Raw genomic sequence first — 13195 nt, 5'->3', positions numbered from 1 at the left:
TAAAGCGATAGTATAGTCATTTGTTTTTAACTTTTACCTACAGGTAAGCCTATAATAAGGCTTACCTGTAGGTAAAAAGAATATCTCCTAAACCTGTACGGTTTAGGAGATATTCCCCTAGCAATGAGTCACTGACTTCAGCAACGCATGTGCTCTGGGGATTCTCGGCTGAAAGGCCGGCAGACGCCGGACCTTGCCAGAAAGAAGTCTCCCACGTGCATGCATGGGAGTGATGATATTGCGGCTCCAGCCACTCACAGCGCCGAAGCTCCTATACCCGGAAGACATGCAGAATGTCAGCTCCCTCAGCGTGGATTGGGCGAGATACCAGCGCTTCGTTCTAAGGTAAGTATACTATACTAGCGGTGTATACTAGCTCATTATGCCTTTTCCCTTACAGGTGTAGAAGAAGAAAAAAGTCAGTGGGTTTACTACCTCTTTAAGCAATACTGATCTTTTATTTTTTTTTATTTTTTTAATAGCTGTTGGATTAGATAACCATTACCCCTCCAAGTTTTACTAATAATACACAGAAAAAGATGGACACTTGCTCCCATTCCCCTGTTACAAATTCAGACCTTTTTTTTTTACTTACATTCTGGAGCATGGTTGTAGTTCCTTAAGCCCACCGTCCATGCACTCTTTCATATTCATTTTATGTAATGTAATCCATCACAGCACATGTGTTCCTGCTGCCCTCTTCCTGCCTGTATCCTTCCACTGATGTAGTCACTACAGATTCCTTATCTGGATCCTTAGAGAACCATGCCACTGTACTGAATGACCAATAGAGTGTCCATGTCATGCAGGCAATTAAATTGTTACCCAAATAAGGACCCTGCCTACACCCCAGCCTAGCCACATACAGAGGCCCAACATGCAGGGTGCACCATCAGGTGTTCTAGGAGCCTAAATTACACTTCTAACTTGCTGACTACCTATTATACTCTTGAAGGCCCTGGAGCACCAGGACAATGGAAACACCCACAAAACGACCCCATTTTGGAAAGAAAACACCCCAACGTATATTCTATAAAGTATAATTAGTCTTTTGTTTTCAATCTATTTTTATTAATTTTAAGACACTTATACAAATATATATATATATATATATATATATATATTGTGGCAGCACGCAGGTAAAATCACCTGGTTGTATTCAGGATGGGAAATATGTGTGTCCTAGATTCAGGCTTTATGCAGACTTTTACAATTAGAGGGGAAGAGTTAATGAGCCCAGCTGTAGTAAGTGGGCTCATTAAGACCTCTACAAAAAACCCCAGCATGCATAGGGAGATGCTCCATCCTGGAACCAGTTTTGTGTGTATAGACTGGGGAGTCTGAGATCTGTTCTGTGCGGTGAGTTAACGCCTGTGTGGCAAACCCCTACAATAGAGACAGGGACTGGGGCAGCACAAGGCTGCACCCAGTTGTTAGACAGGGAGTCTACGTGTGTAGTTAGAGGTCAAGCTGACCAGGATTTATTTTCTTGTTTTATTTTGTTTGGCTGTTATATGTATCACTGCATGTAGCCTAAATAAACCGGATCTTTTGTTTTTTGCACCTACACCGCTGTCTGCTGTGCCTGACTTTGTGTTGTGAACCCATCCAGGGGGTCACACACACCCGCTACCGAGCGAACCCCCTCACAGTTGGTGGAGAATTTTGGCAGTTTTTTTTTTTTTTTTTTTTGTTAAGGCCAGCATGGAGGAGATACTGAGACAGCTGGCTCTAGCAAATGCAAACCAGCAGCAAACAAATGCAGCTTTACAAAAGAGCCTTGCAGCTCAATAACAAGCCCAGCAGCAGGCAAATGCAAATCAGCAGCAGACAAATGCAACTTTGCAGCAGAGTTTGGAAGCCCAGCAGCAGGCAAATGCAAATCAGCAGCAGACAAATGCAACTTTGCAGCAGAGTTTGGAAGCTCAGCAACAAGCCCAGCAGCGATCTGAAGCCCGCTTCATAGACCTGTTGCAGAAGCAAGAGCAGAGTTTTCAACAGAAAATAGAGACATTGATACAGCAACGTCCGCAGACCAATGAAGCAAGTGGTTACAATAATACCGCAACCTTTGGTGTGAGCCGTTTACTGACAAAAATGACTGGAGAGGATGATCCGGAGGTGTTTTTGACCACATTTGAAAGGACTGCTGAAAGGGAAAAGTGGCCTAAGGAGCAATGGGCTGGACTGGTGGCCCCTCTGTTAACTGGGGAATCGCAGAAAGCTTATTATGACCTAGAGCCTGACCAAGCAAAAGACTATGTGGTGCTAAAAGCAGAAATATTGGCACGGCTGGGTGTCACCCTGGCAGTCCGGGCTCAGCGTGTGCATAACTGGACTTTTCAGGTTGGAAAACCTCTCAGGTCTCAAATGTATGATCTCATTCACCTGAGCAGGAAGTGGCTGCAGCCAGAGATTTTGACCGCACCAAACATTGTGGAACGTGTGGTTATGGATCGTTTCCTGAGAGCTCTTCCTACTGCCATCCAAAAATGGGTAAGCCATGGAGACCCAGAAAATGCAGATAAACTTGTGGATCTGGTTGAGAGGTACTTGGCTACAGAGAACTTGACCACCTCTTCCAGGGACTCACGGACTTTCCCCCCTAAGACCAGATCATCCCCAGTGGCGGGTAAGATGACTCCAAGGGGTGAGGGTGGAGAGAGTGAGAGGGTGGGAGTTCTACCTAAGGTCTGGCGGGAGCAGCCCAGGAAGCCCATGCTGCAAGAGGCAGCGAAAAAAATTATTTGCTACCGCTGCCGGCAAGAGGGACATATTGCAGCCAATTGCCCAGTTGTGGATGAGCCTATGCAATGTGACTTTATAAGGGAGAGACGTCAGTCGCTGTTTGCGACAGTTGCATGCACTGCCATTCGGGGACCTGAGAAACATTTATGTAAAATGTGTATTAATGGTAGACATGTTGATGTGTTGCTAGATTCAGGTAGCCTGGTAACATTGATAAAAGCTGAATTAGTTACTACAGAGGTCTCTGGGAAGAACAGAGTGGCTGTTATTTGTGTGCATGGGGACACCCGAGAGTATCCTGTAACTTCAGTGTTTTTTGAGACCCCCAAAGGTAACCTCTCTCATCAGGTGGGGTTAGTGTCTCAGTTACCACATGATGCTATTGTGGGAAGGGATTTTCCAAAATTCTGGGAACTCTGGGATTGTCCTGAGGCCCCCATTGGTGCCCCTATAAACCAGGAAGATGACCAGAATTCCTCTGGGAGTGGTGAGGACTCTCCTGAATTTCCCTTGTCGGTATTGGCGGGGGAAACTCGAGAAACTGGGGAGGAGCCAACATCCTCAGATGAAAACATGCCGTCTGTGGAGTTTTCGGATCTTGAGGTTCACAGGGAAAATTTTGCCACAGAACAGTTAAAAGACCCCACCCTAATAAAGGCACGGGAAAATGTGGTGAAAATAGATGGCGAGTTAGTGAACCCAGATAAGACTTGCCATTATCCTTACTTCACTATGGAAAGGGACCTGCTATATCGAGTGGCTCAAAGGGCAGAAGAAACCATTGAGCAACTTGTAGTGCCCAAACCTTACAGGAAGTTGGTGTTAGAATTGGCTCATGGACACATTCTGGGAGGTCATCTGGGGACAGAGAAAACCAGAGAGAGGGTATTGCAGAGATTCTATTGGCCTGGGGTCATAAAGGAAATAGAAAAGTATTGTTCCTCCTGCCCTGTGTGTCAGAAGTCGGCACCTATGCCACATTTCCGTAACCCACTGGTACCTCTTCCTATCATTGAGGTCCCCTTTGAGAGGATCGCAATGGATTTGGTAGGTCCGATAATGAAGTCTGCTAGGGGGCATCAGTACATTTTGGTTATATTGGACTATGCCACCCGTTATCCGGAAGCAATTCCTCTCCGAAATACCTCGGCCAAAACCATAGCCAAAGAGCTATCCCTTGTTTTTAGCCGCGTGGGTATTTGTAAGGAACTGCTTACGGACCAAGGTACACCCTTTATGTCCCGGGTTATGAAAGAATTATGCAAGTTGTACAAAGTGACGCAATTGCGTACATCTGTGTATCACCCCCAAACAGATGGGTTGGTTGAAAGATTCAACAAAACCCTAAAACAAATGTTAAAGAAGGTGGTGGATAGAGATGGAAAGAATTGGGATTGTCTAATACCCTATCTGATGTTTGCCATTAGGGAGGTACCCCAATCCTCTACGGGTTTCTCACCCTTCGAGTTGCTCTATGGGAGACACCCAAGAGGGCTGCTGGATATCGCCAAGGAAACTTGGGAAAATGAGAGTTCTCCTCACAGGAGTGTGATTGAGCATGTCGCCCTGATGCAAGATAGAATTGCACAGGTAATGCCAATTGTAAAGGAACATTTAACCCAAGCGCAGTTAGCACAGCAGAGAGTGTACAACCGTGGGGCCAAGACACGTACTTTTTCCCCGGGGGATAGGGTCTTGGTGCTAGTCCCTACGGTTGAAAGCAAATTTCTGGCCAAATGGCAAGGTCCATATGAAGTAATTGAAAAAATTAGTGAGGTGAACTACAGGGTTAGACAGCCAGGAAGGCGAAAGCCGGAGCAGATCTATCACGTCAATCTGCTGAAAGCCTGGAGGGATAGGGAATCCTTAGTCGCAGAGACTTTGTCACAAGTACGGCCTGATTGCTTAGTTCCTGAGGTTGGAATAGCAGACACCTTATCGAAACCCCAACAACAGGAGGTTAAAGAGTTTGTACTTCGCAACAAAGAGATTTTCTCTGATTTTCCGGGACAAACATCTGGCGTAGAGCATGACATTATCACCCCGCCAGGAGAAAGGGTAAAACTAAAACCTTATAGAATACCAGAGGCCCGACGGGAGGCAATATGTGGGGAGGTTCAAAGGATGCTGGAATTGGGTGTGATAGAGGAGTCCCAGAGTGACTGGTCCAGTCCTATTGTACTAGTGCCCAAACCTGATGGGAGCTGGCGGTTTTGTAACGATTTTAGACAATTAAATAAAGTTACAAAATTTGACACCTACCCCATGCCACGTATAGATGAGTTGGTTGACCGGCTGGGAACAGCCCGATATATGACAACTCTTGATCTCACCAAAGGGTATTGGCAAATTCCCCTGGCCGAGTCAGCCAAGGAGAAAACTGCGTTTGTAACCCCAGATGGGGCATTCCAATATAAGAGAATGCCGTTTGGGTTACAGAATGCACCGGCAACATTCCAGCGGAAAATGGATAAGATTCTGAGGCCCCATCAGAAATATGCTGCAGCTTACCTGGATGATGTGATTATCCATAGCACAGACTGGGTCTCACATTTGCCAAAAGTACAAGCAGTCCTAGACTCTATCCGGGAAGCTGGGTTTACGGCCAATCCAAAGAAGTGTACCATTGGACAGGAGGAGGCCAAATATCTTGGGTACACTATTGGGAGGGGGGTGATAAAACCCCAAGTCAATAAAGTCGAGGCCATACAGAGTTGGCCACGTCCCAACAGCAAGAAACAGGTACGAGCCTTTCTGGGAATCGCTGGCTATTATCGACGATTCATTCCCCATTTTGCTTCTCAGGCTGTGCCCCTCACCAACCTGACAAAAGGGAAAGAGTCGGTTTCGGTTAAATGGTCCCCAGAGGCTGAGGAAGCATTTCAGTCCTTAAAAACAGCCTTATGTAGCCAGCCAGTGTTGTACTCACCAGACTTCTCTAAGGACTTTGTTGTACAAACTGATGCATCAGACGTTGGGTTAGGAGCAGTGTTATCCCAGGTCTGGAACGGGGAAGAGCACCCAGTCATTTACCTCAGCAGGAAGTTAAAGTCCCATGAGGTAAATTACTCCACGATTGAGAAGGAATGTTTAGCAGTGAAGTGGGCTCTAGATTCCCTTCGGTACTATCTGCTAGGTAGGCACTTTGACCTGGTGACTGATCACGCTCCTTTAAAGTGGATGGCTCAAAACAAGGAGACCAATAGAAGGGTAAATAGGTGGTTCCTGGCCCTACAGGAATTTAACTTTACAGTTAAGCATCGCCCTGGTGTTAAAATGGGGAATGTGGATGCTTTGTCTCGGATACATGCGTGTCTGGCTGCTTGTGTTACAACCCCAAGGTTGAAACAAGAGGGGGGGGTATGTGGCGGCACGCAGGTAAAATCACCTGGTTGTATTCAGGATGGGAAATATGTGTGTCCTAGATTCAGGCTTTATGCAGACTTTTACAATTAGAGGGGAAGAGTTAATGAGCCCAGCTGTAGTAAGTGGGCTCATTAAGACCTCTACAAAAAACCCCAGCATGCATAGGGAGATGCTCCATCCTGGAACCAGTTTTGTGTGTATAGACTGGGGAGTCTGAGATCTGTTCTGTGCGGTGAGTTAACGCCTGTGTGGCAAACCCCTACAATAGAGACAGGGACTGGGGCAGCACAAGGCTGCACCCAGTTGTTAGACAGGGAGTCTACGTGTGTAGTTAGAGGTCAAGCTGAGCAGGATTTATTTTCTTGTTTTATTTTGTTTGGCTGTTATATGTATCACTGCATGTAGCCTAAATAAACCGGATCTTTTGTTTTTTGCACCTACACCGCTGTCTGCTGTGCCTGACTTTGTGTTGTGAACCCATCCAGGGGGTCACACACACCCGCTACCGAGCGAACCCCCTCACAGTATATATATATATATATATATATATATATATATATATATATATATATATATATAAAATTTAATCAGATTATAAAATTGGATATCAATCTACATATACAGTTGGGAATACCTGTAATACTTTCTACTAATTTCTTCTAAATTCTTCTAATTCCACATGTATTCTCCATTTATGCCTGGACATTTAAACCAAAAATATCACCTAAAAAAATGAAGGGGAGGGGGGAAGGAAGGTGGATACGGTCCCATTTATAGATATTGTATAATAGTTGCCAAGGCCAGAAATTTTTCCCATTGCTGCCATGCTTTTTGATTTAAATTATTTAAGCTCTTCTTTTAGTTTAGATAGTCATTTGCTCCATGGATTGTATTTCGTTCATCTCACAGACCCATTCTATTATTGTGAGGCTTTTTGCTTTTCTCCAATTTCAAGCTATTATTGTTCTAGTGGCTTTTATCATATGGTGAAGGACATCTGATAGCTTTCATTGATCCAGGAATAATAGATAGTATCAAGATACTAATTCTTGGTTGTATCTCAGTTCCCGATAGCAACTGGTACATATTAAATATCTTAAGGCAGAAATCATTCACCATTGGACACCAGTACCAAATATGTATCATTGTACCTTTACCTTAAGACATATCCAACAATTTTCTGAGTTATCTCCATTTATTTTATGTAAATCAACAGGCTCCAATACCATCTCATTGTAATTTTATAGTTTCTTTCCTGATGCTTGGTCGCTATCGATAATTTGTGTATTAATTGAAATGCCTTCATTCACTCTGGTAATAAAATAGGCCTCTCTATTTCGGTTTCCTATTTTCTCATATATGATATTTCCTCCAAAGACCCAGAAGGGAGTAGAAGCTTATATATGATTGACAGATTATGAATTGGTTTCTGTTCTTGCATTAAGATTTGCTCAAAATTAGCTAATTGGTCTATCGATAGGGGAATGTTGTAAACTTGATCCAATATATGTATATAATTGCATCCATTTTTGTCCGTGTTCATGCCCTAATTCAGCTAACTGAGGAAGCTTATTATCCACTAAAGTTTGTACTATCCTTGTGTTCTCGGACCTCTTCCATTTAATAAAAAGTGTATTCTCTAGTGCTGGTGGGAATTTGAGATTAGAAAATAGTGGGGTCATAGGCCCGTCCAGTGTAGAGAGGCATTTCCTTTTCAGTACTCTGTCCCATATCTTTAATGTTGATGCTACAAAAAGTGTTATGCCGTGTACACATGATTGAACTTTTCGACAACAAAAATGGAATTTTGAACGAAGGGTGTTGGCTCCAACTTGTCTTGCTTACACACGGTCACACAAATGTTGGCCAACAATTACGAACGTAGTGATGTACAAGACGTATGACGAGCCGATAAAATTGAAGTTCAATAGTCGTGTGCCACCCTTTGGGCTCCTTCTGCTAATCTCATGTTTATCTCATGTTAGTAAAAGTTTGGTGAGTGACGATTCACACTTTTCAGCCTCATGCTTTTCAGTTAGTTTCTGCTTTTCAGGTTGTGCTTGTTGGTTCGTATATGTTTTTCAGTGCGTGCTTGTTAGGTTGTTTCTGTCTTTCAATGCATTCTATTTATAGTTTGCTTCTGATTTTCAGTGCATGCTTGTCTGTTTGTTTCTGATTTTCGGGTCGTGCTTGTCAGGTCCTTTCTGATTTTCAATGCGTTCTGTCAGTTCATTCTGAGCAGCCGTTCTTTAACTAGCCATGTTACATTCTCATTGGAGAGATTGTGCTGTTGTTGGGCTTGTTGTTATTGATTTGACCCAAGTCCAGTCCATGAACAGGTGGAGGAGGAGTTCTTGAACCACTAATTATTTGCTTAATTGTGACCAATTCTGTCATATACCTTTGCTGCGGGAGCTCCAAGTGCACTTGTAGTGTAAAGTGGATTTGCCTTTAGTAAATAACCCCCATTGCCATGTAAATACACAAACATAACCAAAAACTGGTATTGAGCATTGAAATAAGAAGCCACATGTTGTTGAGTATAAAACATTTTACTCCAAGCACATTCACATGTACGTTATAAACGGTTTTGTAACAAACCAACATCTTGGTGTATAACATGTATGTTTGACATAAATTTGCTTTATTTGGGGCTAAACAGGCATGTTTAAAAACATTACATACACATCCCCTACTCAGGAACTTACAAAGTTAGATATATATATATATATGAGGCCATATGAGACATTAACACATGTCAAAACTGTGTTAATCTTGCCTTCCTCAGATGGGGTGATCTCACCCCTCTAAAAGCCACATTTTGAAGATGCACACAAATTGGGACTCCAAATTTGGATCTACCTCATGACCCCCCTCCCCCCCCACCCCCATGCCTAAATTGTGTGTCTTTTCCCTACATCTATTTTGTTAAAGGCACATGTCTTCCAAGCTGAAGACATGATTTTTCACTTTCAAAAGCTGGAATACTTACCTGTTTTGTGCAAGTTTCACACATGGTTGTTATGGTGTCCCACACTAGTGCTCCTGCATCCAGATGTGTAAACATAATCAAATCTATGGTATGTGTTATGTACAGTCGAGTAATAAGAATCATTTTTTTCTGTCTGATGTTGAACCCTCCACAGGTCCACCAGCTGGGGTTTTTAAAGTAGCTGTTTAAACACTTTTAATTGGCCACTAGTTTTGTGTGGATGAGTCATTGTATCTAATTTTGAATGCATTACAAAACTGAGGTCACTTCCAAAATTACCATTCCTTCAGATTTTTCCATTGCCTTTGTAAAAACCTGTATTCTAGTCTTAATCTGATCATAGTTTGGCAAGTAAAGATTAATGACCATAAAGATCTTTCCATATAATGAGATTTTTAAAACGAAAGATCTTTCATCTCTACCCTTCCATGTTTGTAAAACTTGATGGGGTAAGGTTTTATGGATTGCAATGGAAACTCCTCGAGATTTAAAATAGGGGAATGAATCGTGAATCCATGTTGGATACTGTCTATTACGTATTACGGGAATGTGGTCTAAATGAAAATGTGTTTCCTGGAAGAGTATAATACCGATCTTCTGTTTATGAAAAGAGTTTTAAATGTGCATTCTTTTAGATGGAGAGTTAAGGCCTCTAGCATTAAAAGAACAGTTTTTTTACCGTATCCATAACAGGGGGAAAGGGAGGGGAAAAAAAAAGAGAATTTTTTTATGTACACTTATGCACACAACTTTCTATCTAACTGACTTAATTTAAGTCTATCTTACATTAGTAAGTTCCCTATTGGGGGGGGGGGGGGGGGTTAGGAGCTACTGTCACCAGATTTGCAGTACATCAATATACAGTATGCTACTATCATTTATATATATGCTAATACATCTGACCAAATTTCCTCTATTATCTTCTTATACCATTTATCCTTTGACCATTCTAAAAATAGCTATTCCTATCTCAGTCTCCATTCCCAAAAGGAGGGGTCTATGGAAGGAGAGAGACTGTCACATCTCATATATGTGTTGTCGCCACTCCCCCCACCCCTCGCCAAGGAATCTTTTTCTATCAAAAAACAATGCAGTTACTATTGATCAGGGAATATCTAAGGAGGGTGAAGGGTAACCACTTAAAGAGTCTTTTGAACATTCATTTTTTTTTTCACAAGTTTTTGGAAAATGTGGAAACAATGAAAATGCATTTTTTTTTTTATCACAAAGTTGTCCATTCATAAGATTTTCCCAACACATAGCATATACATAGCAAAAATGACACCTCAAAATACATTCTGCTACTCCTCCTGAGTATGGTGATACCACATGTGTGAGACTTTTCCACAGCATGGCCACATAGAGAGGCCTAACATGCCGGGAGCACCATCAGGTGTTCTAGGAGCGTAAATTACATATCAAACTTGTTGGCTACCTATTACCCTTTTGGACATGTAATTTTTTTCCCACACAACACTGATGGCATGGTGACACTGAGACATGGTGGCACTGATGACACAGTGACACTGTAGGCACTGATGGCACAGTGGGCACTGTGACACTTACGGTACTGATGACACTAATGGCACTTATGACACTATGGCACTGATGTCACTGTGGGCACCAATGGCACTGTGGGTATTGTGGCACTGATGACATGGTGAAACTGATGGCACTTATGACACAGTGACACTGTGGAACTTATGACACTGATGGCACTCTGGGCACTGATGGCACTGTGGGCACTGTGGAAAATTTGGTCACTGATGACACTATGGGCATTGAAGGCACTGTGGACACTGATGACACCATGTGCACTGATGGCACTGTGGGCACTGATGACACTTTGGACATTGATGGCACTGTGGGAACTGATGACACTGTGGACACAGATGGCACTGTGGGCACTGATGGCACTGATGACACTGTGGACACTGATGACACTGTGGATACTGATGACACTGTGGCACTAATGGGCACTGTGGGCATTAATGGCACTGTGGGCACTGTGGACACTGATGACACTGTGGACACTGATGACACTGTTGGCACTGATGGCACTGTGGGCACTGATGACACTGTGGGCACAGATGGCACTGATTGCACTGTGGGCATTGATGGGCACTGTTTTGGCAAGGAAAAATACTCACTCTACTCCGATATTGCTCTTCCTCCTCACACGTGGTCTCTGTGGGAGAGATTTGAGATCTTCTCTAACTGGACAGGGCGATCACGTGGTAAATCGCCACTGTAATTGCCCATTTACTACCATCTGTGATGGCTGTGTCCAAGGGACACAGCCATCACAGATTTTCCTTGATGCATGCCTATGAGTGTGAGGAACATTCTTCCCGGAGGACATACATGGACACCCTCCTGGCAATTAAGGCCCGCTCTGTAGTCGTCTTTCCACTGACACATTTTTCTGACACGGATGTTTGTCTAACCTGATTCTATATTATGTTTGGTCAAATTCAGTGCTATCCTACACACATTAGCATCTTGGCTTACTACACATTTTTATTTTGACCAACAAATGACAATTATTTAAAAAAGCAATATGTTTTGACATGTTAAAAGAGGTTAATTCGATAAGCTACCCATAGCAACCAATTCATGTTCATCTATAGAGAAATCAGAATGATGATAATATTTTTACGATTGATGTTATGAATTTATTCCTAGCACATTAATGTTTTTAGAAGCAAACTACAATTTCTTTGAAATATATCAAAAGCACTTACCAGCCAATCACCTAGAAACACAAGAAACAATTAAGCACTAGAAGAGAAGTGTTTACATTTCTCCTGCCAATGACAGCATAATCAGACATTAGAGAGCCAAGTATTTTTCAGTGAGTGCCAGACATTGGCCCTTTGGAATTCTGCTAGTTGGAGAAGGGGCTTTTTGCAAAAATAATTGAACAACTACATACCACTTTTCAAATATGGAAACATGCTAATCAATATAATTTTTTAACTTTTGCTACTAACATCCACTGGTCCTTACTAAAGGGGAATTGTGAACCAGAATTTACTTTGGTGTGCCTATTTTTAACTGGATAAAACGAATATTTGGTTGAGATGGCTAAATGTTTCACTCTTATTTAATAATGCTTGTTCATGTCACTATGGAAAATCATATCACCAGTAAAAAAATATTTTAAGCAACAGACAGCATGGATTCATGAAAGACAGAAGTTGTCAGACAAATCTGATTTCTTTTTATGAGGAGGTAAGTAAAATATTGGACAGATGGGTGGCTGTGGACGTGGTATACTTGGATTTTGCAAAAGCGTTTGACACAGTTCAACACACATGATTAATATGTAAGGGGTAAGTCTACAGGTCTGGAAAAATCTGTTTGTAAATGAATAGAAAACTGGCTAAAAGATCATATTCATAGAGTAGTGGTAATGATAAATAGTATCAAAGATGGGGGAAGGGTAAGTGGCACTGCCAGATAGTGTTACTGAAAATGTGTACAACAAAATAGTGTAGCGCTAATTCATACAGAAACATATTAATGTACTCAAACAGTGATAATATATAAAATCAAAAATAACAACCATGAAGGTGAAAACTAAAACATTCAAAGTGAATAAATAAATATATATGCAGGGCCTTATAGGATGTCACCCACAAACAGCAATATAACCAAGAGTCCCACAGATTAGATAGTCCAATCAGGTGATGAATGACTCAAAAGCCACACTAGCCACAAAAGCCAAATACACTATTTTGTTGTATGCAATCTTTGGACTTTGTTTGTTCTAGTGTTAGCAGTTTTTTTTATCTTTTTGGGTTTAGCGCAGTATTTTTTCACTTTCACATTACTGAAAATGTGAATAGTGTCTTACACAATTAATATTTTATATTTAATTATCTGTAATATGTAATCCAATAGACAGGCAATGAATAGTCTATTGAAAACAGTTAAGGCATACCATGGAGAAACATAGCAACCCTAGAGATGTTTATTAGTGGAAAAAAAAATATATATACAGTGGTGTGAAAAAGTGTTTGCCCCCTTCCTCATTTCCTGTTCCTTTGCATGTTTGTGACACTTAAGTGTTTCGGAACATCAAAC

This window comes from Lithobates pipiens, unplaced genomic scaffold (genome assembly GCF_037356315.1).
Source record: "Lithobates pipiens isolate NorthernLeopardFrog02 unplaced genomic scaffold, aLitPip1_a1.2 Scaffold_13, whole genome shotgun sequence".
In the NCBI taxonomy this organism is placed as follows: domain Eukaryota; kingdom Metazoa; phylum Chordata; class Amphibia; order Anura; family Ranidae; genus Lithobates; species Lithobates pipiens.
This window is presented reverse-complemented; position numbering follows the sequence as displayed.